Consider the following 25,018-nt stretch of genomic DNA (forward strand, 5'->3'; position numbering starts at 1 on the left):
ATTTTTAAATGTCAGCGGAATTCCGAGAATAATGGAACATTTCTGAAGAATTTTAAAACTTCAATGGAATTTCGACAACAATGGAAAGGTTCCGAAGCATTTTTAAACTTCAGCGGAATTCCGAGAACAATGGAAGAGTTCCGAAGCATTTTTAAACTTCAAAGGAATTTCGAGAACAATGGAAGAGTTCCGAAGCATTTTTAAACATCAGCAAAATTCCGAGAACAATGGAAGAGGTCCGTTGCATTTTTAAACTTCAGCGGAACACATAGAACAATGGAAGAGTTCCGAAGCATTTTTAAACTTCAGCGGAATTCCGAGAACAATGGAAAAGTTCCGAAGCATTTCTGTTTGTCAGCGGAATTCCGAGAACAATGGAAGAGTTCAGAAGCATTTTTAAACGTCTGCAGAATTCCGAGTAAAATGGAAGAGTACCGAAGCAATTTTAAACTTCAGCGGATTTCCAAGAAAAATGGAAGTGTTCAGAAGTATTTTTAAACTTCCATGGAATTCCGAGAACAATGAAAGAGTTCCAAAGCATTTTTAAATGTCAGCGGAATTCCGAGAATAATGGAACAGTTCTGAAGAATTTTAAAACTTCAGTGGAGTTTCGAGAACAATGGAAGCGTTCCGAAGTATTTTTAAACTTCAGCGGAATTCCGAGAACAATGGAAACGTTCCGAAGCATTTTTAAACGTCAGCAGAATTCCGAGAACAATGGAAGAGTTCCGAAGCATTTTTAAACCTCAGCGGAATTCCGAGAACAATTGAAGTGTTCCGATGCATTTTTAAACGTCAGCGGAATTCCGAGAACAACGGAAGAGTTCCGAAGCAATTTTAAACTTCAGCAGAATTCCGAGAACAATGGAAGAGTACCAAAGCATTTTTAAACTTCAGCGGATTTCCGAGAAAAATGGAAGGGTTCCGAAGCATTTTTAAACTTCCATGGAATTCCGAGAACAATGAAAGAGTTCTGAAGCATTTTTAAATGTCAGTGGAATTCCGAGAATAATGGAACAGTTCTGAAGAATTTCAAAACTTCAGTGGAATTTCGAGAACAATGGAAGAGTTCCAAAGCAATTTTAAACTTCAACGGAATTCCGAGAACAATGGAAGAGCTCCAAAGCAATTTTAAACTTCAACGGAATTCCGAGAACAATGGAAATGTTCCGAAGCATTTTTAAACCTCAGTGGAATTCGGAGAGCAATTGAAGTGTTCCGAAGCATTTTTAAACGTCAGTGGAATTCCGAGAACAACGGAAGAGTTCCGAAGCAATTTTAAACTTCAGCGGAATTCCGAGAACAATGGAAGAGTTCCGAAGCATTTTTAAACGTCAGCAGAATTCAGAGAAAAATGGAAGAGTACCGAAGCATTTTTAAACTTTTATGGAATTCCGAGAACAATGAAAGAGTTCCGAAGCATTTTTAAATGTCAGCGGAATTCCGAGAATAATGGAACAGTTCTGAAGAATTTCAAAACTTCAGTGGAATTTCGAGAACAATGGAAGAGTTCCAAAGCAATTTTAAACTTCAACGGAATTCCGAGAACAATGGAAGAGCTCCAAAGCAATTTTAAACTTCAACGGAATTCCGAGAACAATGGAAATGTTCCGAAGCATTTTTAAACCTCAGTGGAATTCGGAGAGCAATTGAAGTGTTCCGAAGCATTTTTAAACGTCAGTGGAATTCCGAGAACAACGGAAGAGTTCCGAAGCAATTTTAAACTTCAGCGGAATTCCGAGAACAATGGAAGAGTTCCGAAGCATTTTTAAACGTCAGCAGAATTCAGAGAAAAATGGAAGAGTACCGAAGCATTTTTAAACTTTTATGGAATTCCGAGAACAATGAAAGAGTTCCGAAGCATTTTTAAATGTCAGCGGAATTCCGAGAATAATGGAACAGTTCTGAAGAATTTCAAAACTTCAGTGGAATTTCGAGAACAATGGAAGAGTTCCGAAGCAATTTTAAACTTCAGCGGAATTCCGAGAACAATGGAAGAGTTCCGAAGCATTTTTAAATGTCAGCAAAATTCCGAGTACAATGGAAGAGGTCCGAAGCATTTTTAAACGTCAGCGGAATTCCGAGAATAATGGAAGAGTTCTGAAGCATTTTTAAACTTCAGCGGAATTCCGAGAACAATGGAAGAGTTCCGAAGCATTTTTAAGCGTCAGAGGAATTCCGAGAACAATGGAAGAGTTCCGAAGCATTTCTGAATGTCAGCGGAATTCAAGAACAATGGTAGTGTTCCGAAGCATTTTTACACGTCAGCGGAATTCCGAGAAAAATGGAAGTGTTCCGAAGCATTTTTAAACTTCAGCGGAATTCCGAAAACAATGGAAGAGTTCCGAAGCATTTTTAAACTTTAGCGGAATTCCAAGATCAATGGAAGAGTTCCGATGCATTTTTAAACGTCAGCGGAATTTCGAGAACAATGGAAGAGTTCCGAAGCATTTTTAAACATCAGCAGAATTCCGAGAACAATGGAAGAGTACCGAAGCATTTTTAAACTTCAGCGGATTTCCGAGAAAAATGGAAGTGTTCCGAAGCATATTTAAACTTCCATGGAATTCCGAGAACAATGAAAGAGTTCCGAAGCATTTTTAAATGTCAGCGGAATTCCGAGAATAATGGAACATTTCTGAAGAATTTTAAAACTTCAATGGAATTTCGAGAACAATGGAAGGGTTCCGAAGCATTTTTAAACTTCAGCGGAATTCCGAGAACAATAGAAGAGTTCCGAAGCATTTTTAAACTTCAAAGGAATTTCGAGAACAATGGAAGAGTCCCGAAGCATTTTTAAACATCAGCAAAATTCCGAGAACAATGGAAGAGGTCCGTTGCATTTTTAAACTTCAGCGGAACACATAGAACAATGGAAGAGTTCCGAAGCATTTTTAAACTTCAGCGGAATTCCGAGAACAATGGAAAAGTTCCGAAGCATTTCTGTTTGTCAGCGGAATTCCGAGAACAATGGAAGAGTTCAGAAGCATTTTTAAACGTCTGCAGAATTCCGAGTAAAATGGAAGAGTACCGAAGCAATTTTAAACTTCAGCGGATTTCCAAGAAAAATGGAAGTGTTCAGAAGTATTTTTAAACTTCCATGGAATTCCGAGAACAATGAAAGAGTTCCAAAGCATTTTTAAATGTCAGCGGAATTCCGAGAATAATGGAACAGTTCTGAAGAATTTTAAAACTTCAGTGGAGTTTCGAGAACAATGGAAGCGTTCCGAAGTATTTTTAAACTTCAGCGGAATTCCGAGAACAATGGAAACGTTCCGAAGCATTTTTAAACGTCAGCAGAATTCCGAGAACAATGGAAGAGTTCCGAAGCATTTTTAAACCTCAGCGGAATTCCGAGAACAATTGAAGTGTTCCGATGCATTTTTAAACGTCAGCGGAATTCCGAGAACAACGGAAGAGTTCCGAAGCAATTTTAAACTTCAGCGGAATTCCGAGAACAATGGAAGTGTTCAGAAGCAATTTTAAACATCAGCAGAATTCCGAGAACAATGGAAGAGTACCAAAGCATTTTTAAACTTCAGCGGATTTCCGAGAAAAATGGAAGGGTTCCGAAGCATTTTTAAACTTCCATGGAATTCCGAGAACAATGAAAGAGTTCTGAAGCATTTTTAAATGTCAGTGGAATTCCGAGAATAATGGAACAGTTCTGAAGAATTTCAAAACTTCAGTGGAATTTCGAGAACAATGGAAGAGTTCCAAAGCAATTTTAAACTTCAACGGAATTCCGAGAACAATGGAAGAGCTCCAAAGCAATTTTAAACTTCAACGGAATTCCGAGAACAATGGAAATGTTCCGAAGCATTTTTAAACCTCAGTGGAATTCGGAGAGCAATTGAAGTGTTCCAAAGCATTTTTAAACGTCAGTGGAATTCCGAGAACAACGGAAGAGTTCCGAAGCAATTTTAAACTTCAGCGGAATTCCGAGAACAATGGAAGAGTTCCGAAGCATTTTTAAACGTCAGCAGAATTCAGAGAAAAATGGAAGAGTACCGAAGCATTTTTAAACTTTTATGGAATTCCGAGAACAATGAAAGAGTTCCGAAGCATTTTTAAATGTCAGCGGAATTCCGAGAATAATGGAACAGTTCTGAAGAATTTCAAAACTTCAGTGGAATTTCGAGAACAATGGAAGAGTTCCGAAGCAATTTTAAACTTCAGCGGAATTCCGAGAACAATGGAAGTGTTCCGAAGCATTTTTAAATGTCAGCAAAATTCCGAGTACAATGGAAGAGGTCCGAAGCATTTTTAAACGTCAGCGGAATTCCGAGAATAATGGAAGAGTTCTGAAGCATTTTTAAACTTCAGCGGAATTCCGAGAACAATGGAAGAGTTCCGAAGCATTTTTAAGCGTCAAAGGAATTCCGAGAACAATGGAAGAGTTCCGAAGCATTTCTGAATGTCAGCGGAATTCAAGAACAATGGTAGTGTTCCGAAGCATTTTTACACGTCAGCGGAATTCCGAGAAAAATGGAAGTGTTCCGAAGCATTTTTAAACTTCAGCGGAATTCCGAAAACAATGGAAGAGTTCCGAAGCATTTTTAAACTTTAGCGGAATTCCAAGAACAATGGAAGAGTTCAGAAGCATTTTTAAACGTCTGCAGAATTCCGAGAAAAATGGAAGAGTACCGAAGCAATTTTAAACTTCAGCGGATTTCCAAGAAAAATGGAAGTGTTCAGAAGTATTTTTAAACTTCCATGGAATTCCGAGAACAATGAAAGAGTTCCAAAGCATTTTTAAATGTCAGCGGAATTCCGAGAATAATGGAACAGTTCTGAAGAATTTTAAAACTTCAGTGGAGTTTCGAGAACAATGGAAGCGTTCCGAAGTATTTTTAAACTTCAGCGGAATTCCGAGAACAATGGAAGCGTTCCGAAGCATTTTTAAACGTCAGCAGAATTCCGAGAACAATGGAAGAGTTCCGAAGCATTTTTAAACCTCAGCGGAATTCCGAGAACAATTGAAGTGTTCCGATGCATTTTTAAACGTCAGCGGAATTCCGAGAACAACGGAAGAGTTCCGAAGCAATTTTAAACTTCAGCGGAATTCCAAGAACAATGGAAGTGTTCAGAAGCATTTTTAAACATCAGCAGAATTCCGAGAACAATGGAAGAGTACCAAAGCATTTTTAAACTTCAGCGGATTTCCGAGAAAAATGGAAGGGTTCCAAAGCATTTCTAAACTTCCATGGAATTCCGAGAACAATGAAAGAGTTCTGAAGCATTTTTAAATGTCAGTGGAATTCCGAGAATAATGGAACAGTTCTGAAGAATTTCAAAACTTCAGTGGAATTTCGAGAACAATGGAAGAGTTCCAAAGCAATTTTAAACTTCAACGGAATTCCGAGAACAATGGAAGAGCTCCAAAGCAATTTTAAACTTCAACGGAATTCCGAGAACAATGGAAATGTTCCGAAGCATTTTTAAACCTCAGTGGAATTCGGAGAGCAATTGAAGTGTTCCGAAGCATTTTTAAACGTCAGTGGAATTCCGAGAACAACGGAAGAGTTCCGAAGCAATTTTAAACTTCAGCGGAATTCCGAGAACAATGGAAGAGTTCCGAAGCATTTTTAAACGTCAGCAGAATTCAGAGAAAAATGGAAGAGTACCGAAGCATTTTTAAACTTTTATGGAATTCCGAGAACAATGAAAGAGTTCCGAAGCATTTTTAAATGTCAGCGGAATTCCGAGAATAATGGAACAGTTCTGAAGAATTTCAAAACTTCAGTGGAATTTCGAGAACAATGGAAGAGTTCCGAAGCAATTTTAAACTTCAGCGGAATTCCGAGAACAATGGAAGAGTTCCGAAGCATTTTTAAATGTCAGCAAAATTCCGAGTACAATGGAAGAGGTCCGAAGCATTTTTAAACGTCAGCGGAATTCCGAGAATAATGGAAGAGTTCTGAAGCATTTTTAAACTTCAGCGGAATTCCGAGAACAATGGAAGAGTTCCGAAGCATTTTTAAGCGTCAGAGGAATTCCGAGAACAATGGAAGAGTTCCGAAGCATTTCTGAATGTCAGCGGAATTCAAGAACAATGGTAGTGTTCCGAAGCATTTTTACACGTCAGCGGAATTCCGAGAAAAATGGAAGTGTTCCGAAGCATTTTTAAACTTCAGCGGAATTCCGAAAACAATGGAAGAGTTCCGAAGCATTTTTAAACTTTAGCGGAATTCCAAGAACAATGGAAGAGTTCAGAAGCATTTTTAAACGTCTGCAGAATTCCGAGAAAAATGGAAGAGTACCGAAGCAATTTTAAACTTCAGCGGATTTCCAAGAAAAATGGAAGTGTTCAGAAGTATTTTTAAACTTCCATGGAATTCCGAGAACAATGAAAGAGTTCCAAAGCATTTTTAAATGTCAGCGGAATTCCGAGAATAATGGAACAGTTCTGAAGAATTTTAAAACTTCAGTGGAGTTTCGAGAACAATGGAAGCGTTCCGAAGTATTTTTAAACTTCAGCGGAATTCCGAGAACAATGGAAGCGTTCCGAAGCATTTTTAAACGTCAGCAGAATTCCGAGAACAATGGAAGAGTTCCGAAGCATTTTTAAACCTCAGCGGAATTCCGAGAACAATTGAAGTGTTCCGATGCATTTTTAAACGTCAGCGGAATTCCGAGAACAACGGAAGAGTTCCGAAGCAATTTTAAACTTCAGCGGAATTCCAAGAACAATGGAAGTGTTCAGAAGCATTTTTAAACATCAGCAGAATTCCGAGAACAATGGAAGAGTACCAAAGCATTTTTAAACTTCAGCGGATTTCCGAGAAAAATGGAAGGGTTCCGAAGCATTTTTAAACTTCCATGGAATTCCGAGAACAATGAAAGAGTTCTGAAGCATTTTTAAATGTCAGTGGAATTCCGAGAATAATGGAACAGTTCTGAAGAATTTCAAAACTTCAGTGGAATTTCGAGAACAATGGAAGAGTTCCAAAGCAATTTTAAACTTCAACGGAATTCCGAGAACAATGGAAGAGCTCCAAAGCAATTTTAAACTTCAACGGAATTCCGAGAACAATGGAAATGTTCCGAAGCATTTTTAAACCTCAGTGGAATTCGGAGAGCAATTGAAGTGTTCCGAAGCATTTTTAAACGTCAGTGGAATTCCGAGAACAACGGAAGAGTTCCGAAGCAATTTTAAACTTCAGCGGAATTCCGAGAACAATGGAAGAGTTCCGAAGCATTTTTAAACGTCAGCAGAATTCAGAGAAAAATGGAAGAGTACCGAAGCATTTTTAAACTTTTATGGAATTCCGAGAACAATGAAAGAGTTCCGAAGCATTTTTAAATGTCAGCGGAATTCCGAGAATAATGGAACAGTTCTGAAGAATTTCAAAACTTCAGTGGAATTTCGAGAACAATGGAAGAGTTCCGAAGCAATTTTAAACTTCAGCGGAATTCCGAGAACAATGGAAGAGTTCCGAAGCATTTTTAAATGTCAGCAAAATTCCGAGTACAATGGAAGAGGTCCGAAGCATTTTTAAACGTCAGCGGAATTCCGAGAATAATGGAAGAGTTCTGAAGCATTTTTAAACTTCAGCGGAATTCCGAGAACAATGGAAGAGTTCCGAAGCATTTTTAAGCGTCAGAGGAATTCCGAGAACAATGGAAGAGTTCCGAAGCATTTCTGAATGTCAGCGGAATTCAAGAACAATGGTAGTGTTCCGAAGCATTTTTACACGTCAGCGGAATTCCGAGAAAAATGGAAGTGTTCCGAAGCATTTTTAAACTTCAGCGGAATTCCGAAAACAATGGAAGAGTTCCGAAGCATTTTTAAACTTTAGCGGAATTCCAAGATCAATGGAAGAGTTCCGATGCATTTTTAAACGTCAGCGGAATTTCGAGAACAATGGAAGAGTTCCGAAGCATTTTTAAACATCAGCAGAATTCCGAGAACAATGGAAGAGTACCGAAGCATTTTTAAACTTCAGCGGATTTCCGAGAAAAATGGAAGTGTTCCGAAGCATATTTAAACTTCCATGGAATTCCGAGAACAATGAAAGAGTTCCGAAGCATTTTTAAATGTCAGCGGAATTCCGAGAATAATGGAACATTTCTGAAGAATTTTAAAACTTCAATGGAATTTCGACAACAATGGAAGGGTTCCGAAGCATTTTTAAACTTCAGCGGAATTCCGAGAACAATGGAAGAGTTCCGAAGCATTTTTAAACTTCAAAGGAATTTCGAGAACAATGGAAGAGTTCCGAAGCATTTTTAAACATCAGCAAATTTCCGAGAACAATGGAAGAGGTCCGTTGCATTTTTAAACTTCAGCGGAACACATAGAACAATGGAAGAGTTCCGAAGCATTTTTAAACTTCAGCGGAATTCCGAGAACAATGGAAAAGTTCCGAAGCATTTCTGTTTGTCAGCGGAATTCCGAGAACAATGGAAGAGTTCAGAAGCATTTTTAAACGTCTGCAGAATTCCGAGTAAAATGGAAGAGTACCGAAGCAATTTTAAACTTCAGCGGATTTCCAAGAAAAATGGAAGTGTTCAGAAGTATTTTTAAACTTCCATGGAATTCCGAGAACAATGAAAGAGTTCCAAAGCATTTTTAAATGTCAGCGGAATTCCGAGAATAATGGAACAGTTCTGAAGAATTTTAAAACTTCAGTGGAGTTTCGAGAACAATGGAAGCGTTCCGAAGTATTTTTAAACTTCAGCGGAATTCCGAGAACAATGGAAACGTTCCGAAGCATTTTTAAACGTCAGCAGAATTCCGAGAACAATGGAAGAGTTCCGAAGCATTTTTAAACCTCAGCGGAATTCCGAGAACAATTGAAGTGTTCCGATGCATTTTTAAACGTCAGCGGAATTCCGAGAACAACGGAAGAGTTCCGAAGCAATTTTAAACTTCAGCGGAATTCCGAGAACAATGGAAGTGTTCAGAAGCAATTTTAAACATCAGCAGAATTCCGAGAACAATGGAAGAGTACCAAAGCATTTTTAAACTTCAGCGGATTTCCGAGAAAAATGGAAGGGTTCCGAAGCATTTTTAAACTTCCATGGAATTCCGAGAACAATGAAAGAGTTCTGAAGCATTTTTAAATGTCAGTGGAATTCCGAGAATAATGGAACAGTTCTGAAGAATTTCAAAACTTCAGTGGAATTTCGAGAACAATGGAAGAGTTCCAAAGCAATTTTAAACTTCAACGGAATTCCGAGAACAATGGAAGAGCTCCAAAGCAATTTTAAACTTCAACGGAATTCCGAGAACAATGGAAATGTTCCGAAGCATTTTTAAACCTCAGTGGAATTCGGAGAGCAATTGAAGTGTTCCGAAGCATTTTTAAACGTCAGTGGAATTCCGAGAACAACGGAAGAGTTCCGAAGCAATTTTAAACTTCAGCGGAATTCCGAGAACAATGGAAGAGTTCCGAAGCATTTTTAAACGTCAGCAGAATTCAGAGAAAAATGGAAGAGTACCGAAGCATTTTTAAACTTTTATGGAATTCCGAGAACAATGAAAGAGTTCCGAAGCATTTTTAAATGTCAGCGGAATTCCGAGAATAATGGAACAGTTCTGAAGAATTTCAAAACTTCAGTGGAATTTCGAGAACAATGGAAGAGTTCCAAAGCAATTTTAAACTTCAACGGAATTCCGAGAACAATGGAAGAGCTCCAAAGCAATTTTAAACTTCAACGGAATTCCGAGAACAATGGAAATGTTCCGAAGCATTTTTAAACCTCAGTGGAATTCGGAGAGCAATTGAAGTGTTCCGAAGCATTTTTAAACGTCAGTGGAATTCCGAGAACAACGGAAGAGTTCCGAAGCAATTTTAAACTTCAGCGGAATTCCGAGAACAATGGAAGAGTTCCGAAGCATTTTTAAACGTCAGCAGAATTCAGAGAAAAATGGAAGAGTACCGAAGCATTTTTAAACTTTTATGGAATTCCGAGAACAATGAAAGAGTTCCGAAGCATTTTTAAATGTCAGCGGAATTCCGAGAATAATGGAACAGTTCTGAAGAATTTCAAAACTTCAGTGGAATTTCGAGAACAATGGAAGAGTTCCGAAGCAATTTTAAACTTCAGCGGAATTCCGAGAACAATGGAAGAGTTCCGAAGCATTTTTAAATGTCAGCAAAATTCCGAGTACAATGGAAGAGGTCCGAAGCATTTTTAAACGTCAGCGGAATTCCGAGAATAATGGAAGAGTTCTGAAGCATTTTTAAACTTCAGCGGAATTCCGAGAACAATGGAAGAGTTCCGAAGCATTTTTAAGCGTCAGAGGAATTCCGAGAACAATGGAAGAGTTCCGAAGCATTTCTGAATGTCAGCGGAATTCAAGAACAATGGTAGTGTTCCGAAGCATTTTTACACGTCAGCGGAATTCCGAGAAAAATGGAAGTGTTCCGAAGCATTTTTAAACTTCAGCGGAATTCCGAAAACAATGGAAGAGTTCCGAAGCATTTTTAAACTTTAGCGGAATTCCAAGATCAATGGAAGAGTTCCGATGCATTTTTAAACGTCAGCGGAATTTCGAGAACAATGGAAGAGTTCCGAAGCATTTTTAAACATCAGCAGAATTCCGAGAACAATGGAAGAGTACCGAAGCATTTTTAAACTTCAGCGGATTTCCGAGAAAAATGGAAGTGTTCCGAAGCATATTTAAACTTCCATGGAATTCCGAGAACAATGAAAGAGTTCCGAAGCATTTTTAAATGTCAGCGGAATTCCGAGAATAATGGAACATTTCTGAAGAATTTTAAAACTTCAATGGAATTTCGAGAACAATGGAAGGGTTCCGAAGCATTTTTAAACTTCAGCGGAATTCCGAGAACAATAGAAGAGTTCCGAAGCATTTTTAAACTTCAAAGGAATTTCGAGAACAATGGAAGAGTTCCGAAGCATTTTTAAACATCAGCAAAATTCCGAGAACAATGGAAGAGGTCCGTTGCATTTTTAAACTTCAGCGGAACACATAGAACAATGGAAGAGTTCCGAAGCATTTTTAAACTTCAGCGGAATTCCGAGAACAATGGAAAAGTTCCGAAGCATTTCTGTTTGTCAGCGGAATTCCGAGAACAATGGAAGAGTTCAGAAGCATTTTTAAACGTCTGCAGAATTCCGAGTAAAATGGAAGAGTACCGAAGCAATTTTAAACTTCAGCGGATTTCCAAGAAAAATGGAAGTGTTCAGAAGTATTTTTAAACTTCCATGGAATTCCGAGAACAATGAAAGAGTTCCAAAGCATTTTTAAATGTCAGCGGAATTCCGAGAATAATGGAACAGTTCTGAAGAATTTTAAAACTTCAGTGGAGTTTCGAGAACAATGGAAGCGTTCCGAAGTATTTTTAAACTTCAGCGGAATTCCGAGAACAATGGAAACGTTCCGAAGCATTTTTAAACGTCAGCAGAATTCCGAGAACAATGGAAGAGTTCCGAAGCATTTTTAAACCTCAGCGGAATTCCGAGAACAATTGAAGTGTTCCGATGCATTTTTAAACGTCAGCGGAATTCCGAGAACAACGGAAGAGTTCCGAAGCAATTTTAAACTTCAGCGGAATTCCGAGAACAATGGAAGTGTTCAGAAGCAATTTTAAACATCAGCAGAATTCCGAGAACAATGGAAGAGTACCAAAGCATTTTTAAACTTCAGCGGATTTCCGAGAAAAATGGAAGGGTTCCGAAGCATTTTTAAACTTCCATGGAATTCCGAGAACAATGAAAGAGTTCTGAAGCATTTTTAAATGTCAGTGGAATTCCGAGAATAATGGAACAGTTCTGAAGAATTTCAAAACTTCAGTGGAATTTCGAGAACAATGGAAGAGTTCCAAAGCAATTTTAAACTTCAACGGAATTCCGAGAACAATGGAAGAGCTCCAAAGCAATTTTAAACTTCAACGGAATTCCGAGAACAATGGAAATGTTCCGAAGCATTTTTAAACCTCAGTGGAATTCGGAGAGCAATTGAAGTGTTCCAAAGCATTTTTAAACGTCAGTGGAATTCCGAGAACAACGGAAGAGTTCCGAAGCAATTTTAAACTTCAGCGGAATTCCGAGAACAATGGAAATGTTCCGAAGCATTTTTAAACGTCAGCAGAATTCAGAGAAAAATGGAAGAGTACCGAAGCATTTTTAAACTTTTATGGAATTCCGAGAACAATGAAAGAGTTCCGAAGTATTTTTAAATGTCAGCGGAATTCCGAGAATAATGGAACAGTTCTGAAGAATTTCAAAACTTCAGTGGAATTTCGAGAACAATGGAAGAGTTCCGAAGCAATTTTAAACTTCAGCGGAATTCCGAGAACAATGGAAGTGTTCCGAAGCATTTTTAAATGTCAGCAAAATTCCGAGTACAATGGAAGAGGTCCGAAGCATTTTTAAACGTCAGCGGAATTCCGAGAATAATGGAAGAGTTCTGAAGCATTTTTAAACTTCAGCGGAATTCCGAGAACAATGGAAGAGTTCCGAAGCATTTTTAAGCGTCAGAGGAATTCCGAGAACAATGGAAGAGTTCCGAAGCATTTCTGAATGTCAGCGGAATTCAAGAACAATGGTAGTGTTCCGAAGCATTTTTACACGTCAGCGGAATTCCGAGAAAAATGGAAGTGTTCCGAAGCATTTTTAAACTTCAGCGGAATTCCGAAAACAATGGAAGAGTTCCGAAGCATTTTTAAACTTTAGCGGAATTCCAAGAACAATGGAAGAGTTCAGAAGCATTTTTAAACGTCTGCAGAATTCCGAGAAAAATGGAAGAGTACCGAAGCAATTTTAAACTTCAGCGGATTTCCAAGAAAAATGGAAGTGTTCAGAAGTATTTTTAAACTTCCATGGAATTCCGAGAACAATGAAAGAGTTCCAAAGCATTTTTAAATGTCAGCGGAATTCCGAGAATAATGGAACAGTTCTGAAGAATTTTAAAACTTCAGTGGAGTTTCGAGAACAATGGAAGCGTTCCGAAGTATTTTTAAACTTCAGCGGAATTCCGAGAACAATGGAAGCGTTCCGAAGCATTTTTAAACGTCAGCAGAATTCCGAGAACAATGGAAGAGTTCCGAAGCATTTTTAAACCTCAGCGGAATTCCGAGAACAATTGAAGTGTTCCGATGCATTTTTAAACGTCAGCGGAATTCCGAGAACAACGGAAGAGTTCCGAAGCAATTTTAAACTTCAGCGGAATTCCAAGAACAATGGAAGTGTTCAGAAGCATTTTTAAACATCAGCAGAATTCCGAGAACAATGGAAGAGTACCAAAGCATTTTTAAACTTCAGCGGATTTCCGAGAAAAATGGAAGGGTTCCGAAGCATTTTTAAACTTCCATGGAATTCCGAGAACAATGAAAGAGTTCTGAAGCATTTTTAAATGTCAGTGGAATTCCGAGAATAATGGAACAGTTCTGAAGAATTTCAAAACTTCAGTGGAATTTCGAGAACAATGGAAGAGTTCCAAAGCAATTTTAAACTTCAACGGAATTCCGAGAACAATGGAAGAGCTCCAAAGCAATTTTAAACTTCAACGGAATTCCGAGAACAATGGAAATGTTCCGAAGCATTTTTAAACCTCAGTGGAATTCGGAGAGCAATTGAAGTGTTCCGAAGCATTTTTAAACGTCAGTGGAATTCCGAGAACAACGGAAGAGTTCCGAAGCAATTTTAAACTTCAGCGGAATTCCGAGAACAATGGAAGAGTTCCGAAGCATTTTTAAACGTCAGCAGAATTCAGAGAAAAATGGAAGAGTACCGAAGCATTTTTAAACTTTTATGGAATTCCGAGAACAATGAAAGAGTTCCGAAGCATTTTTAAATGTCAGCGGAATTCCGAGAATAATGGAACAGTTCTGAAGAATTTCAAAACTTCAGTGGAATTTCGAGAACAATGGAAGAGTTCCGAAGCAATTTTAAACTTCAGCGGAATTCCGAGAACAATGGAAGAGTTCCGAAGCATTTTTAAATGTCAGCAAAATTCCGAGTACAATGGAAGAGGTCCGAAGCATTTTTAAACGTCAGCGGAATTCCGAGAATAATGGAAGAGTTCTGAAGCATTTTTAAACTTCAGCGGAATTCCGAGAACAATGGAAGAGTTCCGAAGCATTTTTAAGCGTCAGAGGAATTCCGAGAACAATGGAAGAGTTCCGAAGCATTTCTGAATGTCAGCGGAATTCAAGAACAATGGTAGTGTTCCGAAGCATTTTTACACGTCAGCGGAATTCCGAGAAAAATGGAAGTGTTCCGAAGCATTTTTAAACTTCAGCGGAATTCCGAAAACAATGGAAGAGTTCCGAAGCATTTTTAAACTTTAGCGGAATTCCAAGATCAATGGAAGAGTTCCGATGCATTTTTAAACGTCAGCGGAATTTCGAGAACAATGGAAGAGTTCCGAAGCATTTTTAAACATCAGCAGAATTCCGAGAACAATGGAAGAGTACCGAAGCATTTTTAAACTTCAGCGGATTTCCGAGAAAAATGGAAGTGTTCCGAAGCATATTTAAACTTCCATGGAATTCCGAGAACAATGAAAGAGTTCCGAAGCATTTTTAAATGTCAGCGGAATTCAGAGAATAATGGAACATTTCTGAAGAATTTTAAAACTTCAATGGAATTTCGAGAACAATGGAAGGGTTCCGAAGCATTTTTAAACTTCAGCGGAATTCCGAGAACAATGGAAGAGTTCCGAAGCATTTTTAAACTTCAAAGGAATTTCGAGAACAATGGAAGAGTTCCGAAGCATTTTTAAACATCAGCAAAATTCCGAGAACAATGGAAGAGGTCCGTTGCATTTTTAAACTTCAGCGGAACACATAGAACAATGGAAGAGTTCCGAAGCATTTTTAAACTTCAGCGGAATTCCGAGAACAATGGAAAAGTTCCGAAGCATTTCTGTTTGTCAGCGGAATTCCGAGAACAATGGAAGAGTTCAGAAGCATTTTTAAACGTCTGCAGAATTCCGAGTAAAATGGAAGAGTACCGAAGCAATTTTAAACTTCAGCGGATTTCCAAGAAAAATGGAAGTGTTCAGAAGTATTTTTAAACTTCCATGGAATTCCGAGAACAATGAAAGAGTTCCAAAGCATTTTTAAATGTCAGCGGAATTCCGAGAATAATGGAACAGTTCTGAAGAATTTTAAAACTTCAGTGGAGTTTCGAGAACAATGGAAGCGTTCCGAAGTATTTTTAAACTTCAGCGGAATTCCGAGAACAATGGAAACGTTCCGAAGCATTTTTAAACGTCAGCAGAATTCCGAGAACAATGGAAGAGTTCCGAAGCATTTTTAAACCTCAGCGGAATTCCGAGAACAATTGAAGTGTTCCGATGCATTTTTAAACGTCAGCGGAATTCCGAGAACAACGGAAGAGTTCCGAAGCAATTTTAAACTTCAGCGGAATTCCGAGAACAATGGAAGTGTTCAGAAGCAATTTTAAACATCAGCAGAATTCCGAGAACAATGGAAGAGTACCAAAGCATTTTTAAACTTCAGCGGATTTCCGAGAAAAATGGAACGGTTCCGAAGCATTTTTAAACTTCCATGGAATTCCGAGAACAATGAAAGAGTTCTGAAGCATTTTTAAATGTCAGTGGAATTCCGAGAATAATGGAACAGTTCTGAAGAATTTCAAAACTTCAGTGGAATTTCGAGAACAATGGAAGAGTTCCAAAGCAATTTTAAACTTCAACGGAATTCCGAGAACAATGGAAGAGCTCCAAAGCAATTTTAAACTTCAACGGAATTCCGAGAACAATGGAAATGTTCCGAAGCATTTTTAAACCTCAGTGGAATTCGGAGAGCAATTGAAGTGTTCCGAAGCATTTTTAAACGTCAGTGGAATTCCGAGAACAACGGAAGAGTTCCGAAGCAATTTTAAACTTCAGCGGAATTCCGAGAACAATGGAAGAGTTCCGAAGCATTTTTAAACGTCAGCAGAATTCAGAGAAAAATGGAAGAGTACCGAAGCATTTTTAAACTTTTATGGAATTCCGAGAACAATGAAAGAGTTCCGAAGCATTTTTAAATGTCAGCGGAATTCCGAGAAAAATGGAAGGGTTCCGAAGCATTTTTAAACTTCCATGGAATTCCGAGAACAATGAAAGAGTTCTGAAGCATTTTTAAATGTCAGTGGAATTCCGAGAATAATGGAACAGTTCTGAAGAATTTCAAAACTTCAGTGGAATTTCGAGAACAATGGAAGAGTTCCAAAGCAATTTTAAACTTCAATGGAATTCCGAGAACAATGGAAGAGTTCCGAAGCAATTTTAAACTTCAGCGGAATTCCGAGAACAATGGAAGAGTTCCGAAGCATTTTTAAATGTCAGAAAAATTCCGAGTACAATGGAAGAGGTCCGAAGCATTTTTAAACGTCAGCGGAATTACGAGAATAATGGAAGAGTTCTGAAGCATTTTTAAACTTCAGCGGCATTCCGAGAACAATGGAAGAGTTTAGAAGCATTTCTGAATGTCAGCGGAATTCAAGAACAATGGTAGTGTTCCGAAGCATTTTTACACGTCAGCGGAATTCCGAGAAAAATGGAAGTGTTCCGAAGCATTTTTAAACTTCAGCGGAATTCCGAAAACAATGGAAGAGTTCCGAAGCATTTTTAAACTTCAGCGGAATTCCAAGATCAATGGAAGAGTTCCGATGCATTTTTAAACGTCAGCGGAATTTCGAGAACAATGGAAGAGTTCCGAAGCATTTTTAAACATCAACAGAATTCTGAGAACAATGGAAGAGTACCGAAGCATTTTTAAACTTCAGCGGATTTCCGAGAAAAATGGAAGTGTTCCAAAGCAATTTTAAACTTCAATGGAATTCCGAGAACAATGGAAGAGTTCCGAAGCAATTTTAAACTTCAGCGGAATTCCGAGAACAATGGAAGAGTTCCGAAGCATTTTTAAATGTCAGCAAAATTCCGAGTACAATGGAAGAGGTCCGAAGCATTTTTAAACGTCAGCGGAATTACGAGAATAATGGAAGAGTTCTGAAGCATTTTTAAACTTCAGCGGCATTCCGAGAACAATGGAAGAGTTCCGAAGCATTTCTGAATGTCAGCGGAATTCAAGAACAATGGTAGTGTTCCAAAGCATTTTTACACGTCAGCGGAATTCCGAGAAAAATGGAAGTGTTCCGAAGCATTTTTAAACTTCAGCGGAATTCCGAAAACAATGGAAGAGTTCCGAAGCATTTTTAAACTTCAGCGGAATTCCAAGATCAATGGAAGAGTTCCGATGCATTTTTAAACGTCAGCGGAATTTCGAGAACAATGGAAGAGTTCCGAAGCATTTTTAAACATCAACAGAATTCTGAGAACAATGGAAGAGTACCGAAGCATTTTTAAACTTCAGCGGATTTCTGAGAAAAATGGAAGTGTTCCGAAGCATTTTTAAACTTCCATGGAATTCCGAGAACAATGAAAGTGTTCCGAAGCATTTTTAAATGTCAGCGGAATTCCGAGAATAATGGAACATTTCTGAAGAATTTTAAAACTTCAGTGGAATTTCGAGAACAATGGAAGGGTTCCGAAGCATTTTTAAACTTCAGCGGAATTCCGAGAACAATGGAAGAGTTCCGAAGCATTTTTAAACTTCAAAGGAATTTCGAGAACAATGGAAGAGTTCCGAAGCATTTTTAAACATCAGCAAAATTCCGAGAACAATGGAAGAGGTCCGTTGCATTTTTAAACTTCAGCGGAACACATAGAACAATGGAAGAGTTCCGAAGCTTTTTTACACATCAGCGGAATTCGAGAACAATGGTAGTGTTCCGAAGCATTTTTACACGTCAGCGGAATTCCGAGAACAATGGAAGAGTTCCGAAGCATTTTTAAACTTCAGCGGAATTCCGAGAACAATGGAAGCGTACCGAAGCATTTTTAAATGTCAGCAGAATTCCGAGAACAATGGAAGAGTTCCGAAGCATTTTTAAACCACAGTGGAATTCTTAGAACAATTGAAGTGTTCCGAAGCATTTTTAAACGTCAGCGGAATTCCGAGAACAACGGAAGAGTTCCAAAGCAATTTTAAACTTCAGCGGATTTCCGAGAAAAATGGAAGGGTTCCGAAGCATTTTTAAACTTCCATGGAATTCCGAGAACAATGAAAGAGTTCCGAAGCATTTTTAAATGTCAGCGGAATTCCAAAAATAATTGAACAGTTCTGAAGAATTTCAAAACTTCAGTGGAATTTCGAGAACAATGGAAGAGTTCCGAAGCAATTTTAAACTTCAGCGGAATTCCAAGAACAATGGAAGACTTCCGAAGCATTTTTAAATGTCATCAAAATTCCGAGTACAATGGAAGAGGTCCGAAGCATTTTTAAACGTCAGCGGAATTCCGAGAATAATGGAAGAGTTCTGAAGGATTTTAAAACTTCAGCGGAATTCCGTGAACAATGGAAGAGTTCCGAAGCAATTTTAAACTTCAGCGGAATTCCGAGAACAATGGAAGAGTTCCGAAGCATTTTTAAACTTCAAAGGAATTTCGAGAACAATGGAAGAGTTCTGAAGCATTTTTACACATCAGCGGAATTCGAGAACAATGGTAGTGTTCTGAAGCATTTTTACACGTCAGCGGAATTCCGAGAACAATGGAAGAGTTCCGAAGCATTTTTAAACTTCAGCGTAATTCTGAGAACAATGAAAGAGTTCCGAAGCATTTTTAAACTTCAGAAGAATTCCAAAAACAATGGACGAGTTCTGAAGCATTTTTAAGCTTCAGCGGAATTCCGAGATCAATGGAAGAGTTCCGAAGCATTTTTAAACATCAGCAGAATTCCGAGAACAATGGAAGAGTTCCGAAGCATTTTTAAACGTCTGCAGAATTCCGAGAAAAATGGAAGAGTACCGATGCAATTTTAAACTTCAGCGGATTCCCGTGAAAAATGGACGATTTCGGAAGCATTTTTAAACGCCAGCAGAATTCCGAGAACAGTGGAAGAGTTCCGAAGCATTTTTAAACCTCAGAAAAATTTGGACAACAATGGAAGAGGTCCGACGCATTTTTAAACTTCAGCGGAATACATAGAACAATGGAAGAGTTCCGAAGCATTTTTAAACTTTACCAGAATTCCGAGAACAATGGGAGTGTTCCGAAGCATTTTTAAACGTCAGAGGAATTCTGAGAACTATGGAAGAGTTCCGAAGCATTTCTGAATGTCATCGGAATTCCGAGAACAATGGAAGAGTTCTGAAGCATTTTTACACATCAGCGTAATTCGAGAACAATGGTGGTGTTCCGAAGCATTTTTACACGTCAGCAGAATTCCGAAAACAATGGAAGAGTTCCGAAGCATTTTTAAACTTCAGCGGAATTCCGAGATCAATGGAAGAGTTCCGAAGCATTTTTAAACTTCAGCGGAATTCCGAGAGCAATGGAAGAGTTCCGAAGCATTTTTAAACATCAGCAGAATTCCGAAAACAATGGAAGAGTTCAGAAGCATTTTTAAACGTCTGCAGAATTCCGAGAAAAATGGAAGAGTACCGAAGCAATTTTAAACTTCAGCGGATTTCCAAGAAAAATGGAAGTGTTCAGAAGTATTTTTAAACTTCCATGGAATTCCGAGAACAATGAAAGAGTTCCAAAGCATTTTTAAATGTCAGCGGAATTCCGAGAATAATGGAACAGTTCTGAAGAATTTTAAAACTTCAGTGGAGTTTCGAGAACAATGGAAGCGTTCCGAAGTATTTTTAAACTTCAGCGGAATTCCGAGAACAATGGAAGCGTTCCGAAGCATTTTTAAACGTCAGCAGAATTCCGAGAACAATGGAAGAGTTCCGAAGCATTTTTAAACCTCAGCGGAATTCCGAGAACAATTGAAGTGTTCCGATGCATTTTTAAACGTCAGCGGAATTCCGAGAACAACGGAAGAGTTCCGAAGCAATTTTAAACTTCAGCGGAATTCCAAGAACAATGGAAGTGTTCAGAAGCATTTTTAAACATCAGCAGAATTCCGAGAACAATGGAAGAGTACCAAAGCATTTTTAAACTTCAGCGGATTTCCGAGAAAAATGGAAGGGTTCCGAAGCATTTTTAAACTTCCATGGAATTCCGAGAACAATGAAAGAGTTCTGAAGCATTTTTAAATGTCAGTGGAATTCCGAGAATAATGGAACAGTTCTGAAGAATTTCAAAACTTCAGTGGAATTTCGAGAACAATGGAAGAGTTCCAAAGCAATTTTAAACTTCAACGGAATTCCGAGAACAATGGAAGAGCTCCAAAGCAATTTTAAACTTCAACGGAATTCCGAGAACAATGGAAATGTTCCGAAGCATTTTTAAACCTCAGTGGAATTCGGAGAGCAATTGAAGTGTTCCGAAGCATTTTTAAACGTCAGTGGAATTCCGAGAACAACGGAAGAGTTCCGAAGCAATTTTAAACTTCAGCGGAATTCCGAGAACAATGGAAGAGTTCCGAAGCATTTTTAAACGTCAGCAGAATTCAGAGAAAAATGGAAGAGTACCGAAGCATTTTTAAACTTTTATGGAATTCCGAGAACAATGAAAGAGTTCCGAAGCATTTTTAAATGTCAGCGGAATTCCGAGAATAATGGAACAGTTCTGAAGAATTTCAAAACTTCAGTGGAATTTCGGGAACAATGGAAGAGTTCCGAAGCAATTTTAAACTTCAGCGGAATTCCGAGAACAATGGAAGAGTTCCGAAGCATTTTTAAATGTCAGCAAAATTCCGAGTACAATGGAAGAGGTCCGAAGCATTTTTAAACGTCAGCGGAATTCCGAGAATAATGGAAGAGTTCTGAAGCATTTTTAAACTTCAGCGGAATTCCGAGAACAATGGAAGAGTTCCGAAGCATTTTTAAGCGTCAGAGGAATTCCGAGAACAGTGGAAGAGTTCCGAAGCATTTCTGAATGTCAGCGGAATTCAAGAACAATGGTAGTGTTCCGAAGCATTTTTACACGTCAGCGGAATTCCGAGAAAAATGGAAGTGTTCCGAAGCATTTTTAAACTTCAGCGGAATTCCGAAAACAATGGAAGAGTTCCGAAGCATTTTTAAACTTTAGCGGAATTTCGAGAACAATGGAAGAGTTCCGAAGCATTTTTAAACATCAGCAGAATTCCGAGAACAATGGAAGAGTACCGAAGCATTTTTAAACTTCAGCGGATTTCCGAGAAAAATGGAAGTGTTCCGAAGCATATTTAAACTTCCATGGAATTCCGAGAACAATGAAAGAGTTCCGAAGCATTTTTAAATGTCAGCGGAATTCCGAGAATAATGGAACATTTCTGAAGAATTTTAAAACTTCAATGGAATTTCGAGAACAATTTAAGGGTTCCGAAGCATTTTTAAACTTCAGCGGAATTCCGAGAACAATGGAAGAGTTCCGAAGCATTTTTAAACTTCAAAGGAATTTCGAGAACAATGGAAGAGTTCCGAAGCATTTTTAAACATCAGCAAAATTCCGAGAACAATGGAAGAGGTCCGTTGCATTTTTAAACTTCAGCGGAACACATAGAACAATGGAAGAGTTCCGAAGCATTTTTAAACTTCAGCGGAATTCCGAGAACAATGGAAGAGTTCCGAAGCATTTCTGTTTGTCAGCGGAATTCCGAGAACAATGGAAGAGTTCAGAAGCATTTTTAAACGTCTGCAGAATTCCGAGTAAAATGGAAGAGTACCGAAGCAATTTTAAACTTCAGCGGATTTCCAAGAAAAATGGAAGTGTTCAGAAGTATTTTTAAACTTCCATGGAATTCCGAGAACAATGAAAGAGTTCCAAAGCATTTTTAAATGTCAGCGGAATTCCGAGAATAATGGAACAGTTCTGAAGAATTTTAAAACTTCAGTGGAGTTTCGAGAACAATGGAAGCGTTCCGAAGTATTTTTAAACTTCAGCGGAATTCCGAGAACAATGGAAACGTTCCGAAGCATTTTTAAACGTCAGCAGAATTCCGAGAACAATGGAAGAGTTCCGAAGCATTTTTAAACCTCAGCGGAATTCCGAGAACAATTGAAGTGTTCCGATGCATTTTTAAACGTCAGCGGAATTCCGAGAACAACGGAAGAGTTCCAAAGCAATTTTAAACTTCAGCGGAATTCCGAGAACAATGGAAGTGTTCACAAGCAATTTTAAACATCAGCAGAATTCCGAGAACAATGGAAGAGTACCAAAGCATTTTTAAACTTCAGCGGATTTCCGAGAAAAATGGAACGGTTCCGAAGCATTTTTAAACTTCCATGGAATTCCGAGAACAATGAAAGAGTTCTGAAGCATTTTTAAATGTCAGTGGAATTCCGAGAATAATGGAACAGTTCTGAAGAATTTCAAAACTTCAGTGGAATTTCGAGAACAATGGAAGAGTTCCAAAGCAATTTTAAACTTCAATGGAATTCCGAGAACAATGGAAGAGTTCCGAAGCAATTTTAAACTTCAGCGGAATTCCGAGAACAATGGAAGAGTTCCGAAGCATTTTTAAATGTCAGCAAAATTCCGAGTACAATGGAAGAGGTCCGAAGCATTTTTAAACGTCAGCGGAATTACGAGAATAATGGAAGAGTTCTGAAGCATTTTTAAACTTCAGCGGCATTCCGAGAACAATGGAAGAGTTCCGAAGCATTTCTGAATGTCAGCGGAATTCAAGAACAATGGTAGTGTTCCGAAGCATTTTTACACGTCAGCGGAATTCCGAGAAAAATGGAAGTGTTCCGAAGCATTTTTAAACTTCAGCGGAATTCCGAAAACAATGGAAGAGTTCCGAAGCATTTTTAAACTTCAGCGGAATTCCAAGATCAATGGAAGAGTTCCGATGCATTTTTAAACGTCAGCGGAATTTCGAGAACAATGGAAGAGTTCCGAAGCATTTTTAAACATCAACAGAATTCTGAGAACAATGGAAGAGTACCGAAGCATTTTTAAACTTCAGCGGATTTCCGAGAAAAATGGAAGTGTTCCGAAGCATTTTTAAACTTCCATGGAATTCCGAGAACAATGAAAGTGTTCCGAAGCATTTTTAAATGTCAGCGGAATTCCGAGAATAATGGAACATTTCTGAAGAATTTTAAAACTTCAGTGGAATTTCGAGAACAATGGAAGGGTTCCGAAGCATTTTTAAACTTCAGCGGAATTCCGAGAACAATGGAAGAGTTCCGAAGCATTTTTAAACTTCAAAGGAATTTCGAGAACAATGGAAGAGTTCCGAAGCATTTTTAAACATCAGCAAAATTCCGAGAACAATGGAAGAGGTCCGTTGCATTTTTAAACTTCAGCGGAACACATAGAACAATGGAAGAGTTCCGAAGCTTTTTTACACATCAGCGGAATTCGAGAACAATGGTAGTGTTCCGAAGCATTTTTACACGTCAGCGGAATTCCGAGAACAATGGAAGAGTTCCGAAGCATTTTTAAACTTCAGCGGAATTCCGAGAACAATGGAAGCGTACCGAAGCATTTTTAAATGTCAGCAGAATTCCGAGAACAATGGAAGAGTTCCGAAGCATTTTTAAACCACAGTGGAATTCCTAGAACAATTGAAGTGTTCCGAAGCATTTTTAAACGTCAGCGGAATTCCGAGAACAACGGAAGAGTTCCAAAGCAATTTTAAACTTCAGCGGATTTCCGAGAAAAATGGAAGGGTTCCGAAGCATTTTTAAACTTCCATGGAATTCCGAGAACAATGAAAGAGTTCCGAAGCATTTTTAAATGTCAGCGGAATTCCAAAAATAATTGAACAGTTCTGAAGAATTTCAAAACTTCAGTGGAATTTCGAGAACAATGGAAGAGTTCCGAAGCAATTTTAAACTTCAGCGGAATTCCAAGAACAATGGAAGACTTCCGAAGCATTTTTAAATGTCATCAAAATTCCGAGTACAATGGAAGAGGTCCGAAGCATTTTTAAACGTCAGCGGAATTCCGAGAATAATGGAAGAGTTCTGAAGGATTTTAAAACTTCAGCGGAATTCCGTGAACAATGGAAGAGTTCCGAAGCAATTTTAAACTTCAGCGGAATTCCGAGAACAATGGAAGAGTTCCGAAGCATTTTTAAACTTCAAAGGAATTTCGAGAACAATGGAAGAGTTCTGAAGCATTTTTACACATCAGCGGAATTCGAGAACAATGGTAGTGTTCCGAAGCATTTTTACACGTCAGCGGAATTCCGAGAACAATGGAAGAGTTCCGAAGCATTTTTAAACTTCAGCGGAATTCAGAGAACAATGGAAGCGTTCCGAAGCATTTTTAAATGTCAGCAGAATTCCGAGAACAATGGAAGAGTTCCGAAGCATTTTTAAACCACAGTGGAATTCCGAGAACAACGGAAGAGTTCCAAAGCAATTTTAAACTTCAGCGGATTTCCGAGAAAAATGGAAGGGTTCCGAAGCATTTTTAAACTTCCAAGAAAATTCCGAGAACAATGAAAGAGTTCCGAAGCATTTTTAAATGTCAGCGGAATTCCGAAAATAATGGAACAGTTCTGAAGAATTTCAAAACTTCAGTGGAATTTCGAGAACAATGGAAGAGTTCCGAAGCAATTTTAAACTTCAGCGGAATTCCAAGAACAATGGAAGCGTTCCGAAGCATTTTTAAATGTCATCCAAATTCCGAGTAAAATGGAAGAGGTCCGAAGCATTTTTAAACGTCAGCGGAATTCCGAGAATAATGGAAGAGTTCTGAAGGATTTTAAAACTTCAGCGGAATTCCGAGAACAATGGAAGAGTTCCGAAGCAATTTTAAACTTCAGCGGAATTCCGAGAACAATGGAAGAGTTCCGAAGCATTTTTAAACTTCAAAGGAATTTCGAGAACAATGGAAGAGTTCTGAAGCATTTTTACACATCAGCGGAATGCGAGAACATTGGTTGTGTTCCGAAGCATATTTACACGTCAGCGGAATTCCGAGAACAATGGAAGAGTTCCGAAGCATTTTTAAACTTCAGCGTAATTCTGAGAACAATGAAAGAGATCCGAAGCATTTTTAAACTTCAGCAGAATTCCAAAAACAATGGACGAGTTCTGAAGCATTTTTAAGCTTCAGCGGAATTCCGAGATTAATGGAAGAGTTCCGAAGCATTTTTAAACATCAGCAGAATTCCGAGAACAATGGAAGAGTTCC

Source organism: Phyllobates terribilis, unplaced genomic scaffold (assembly GCF_046119375.1).
Source record: "Phyllobates terribilis strain yellow unplaced genomic scaffold, ASM4611937v1 Scaffold_5__5_contigs__length_657084704, whole genome shotgun sequence".
NCBI lineage: Eukaryota > Metazoa > Chordata > Amphibia > Anura > Dendrobatidae > Phyllobates > Phyllobates terribilis.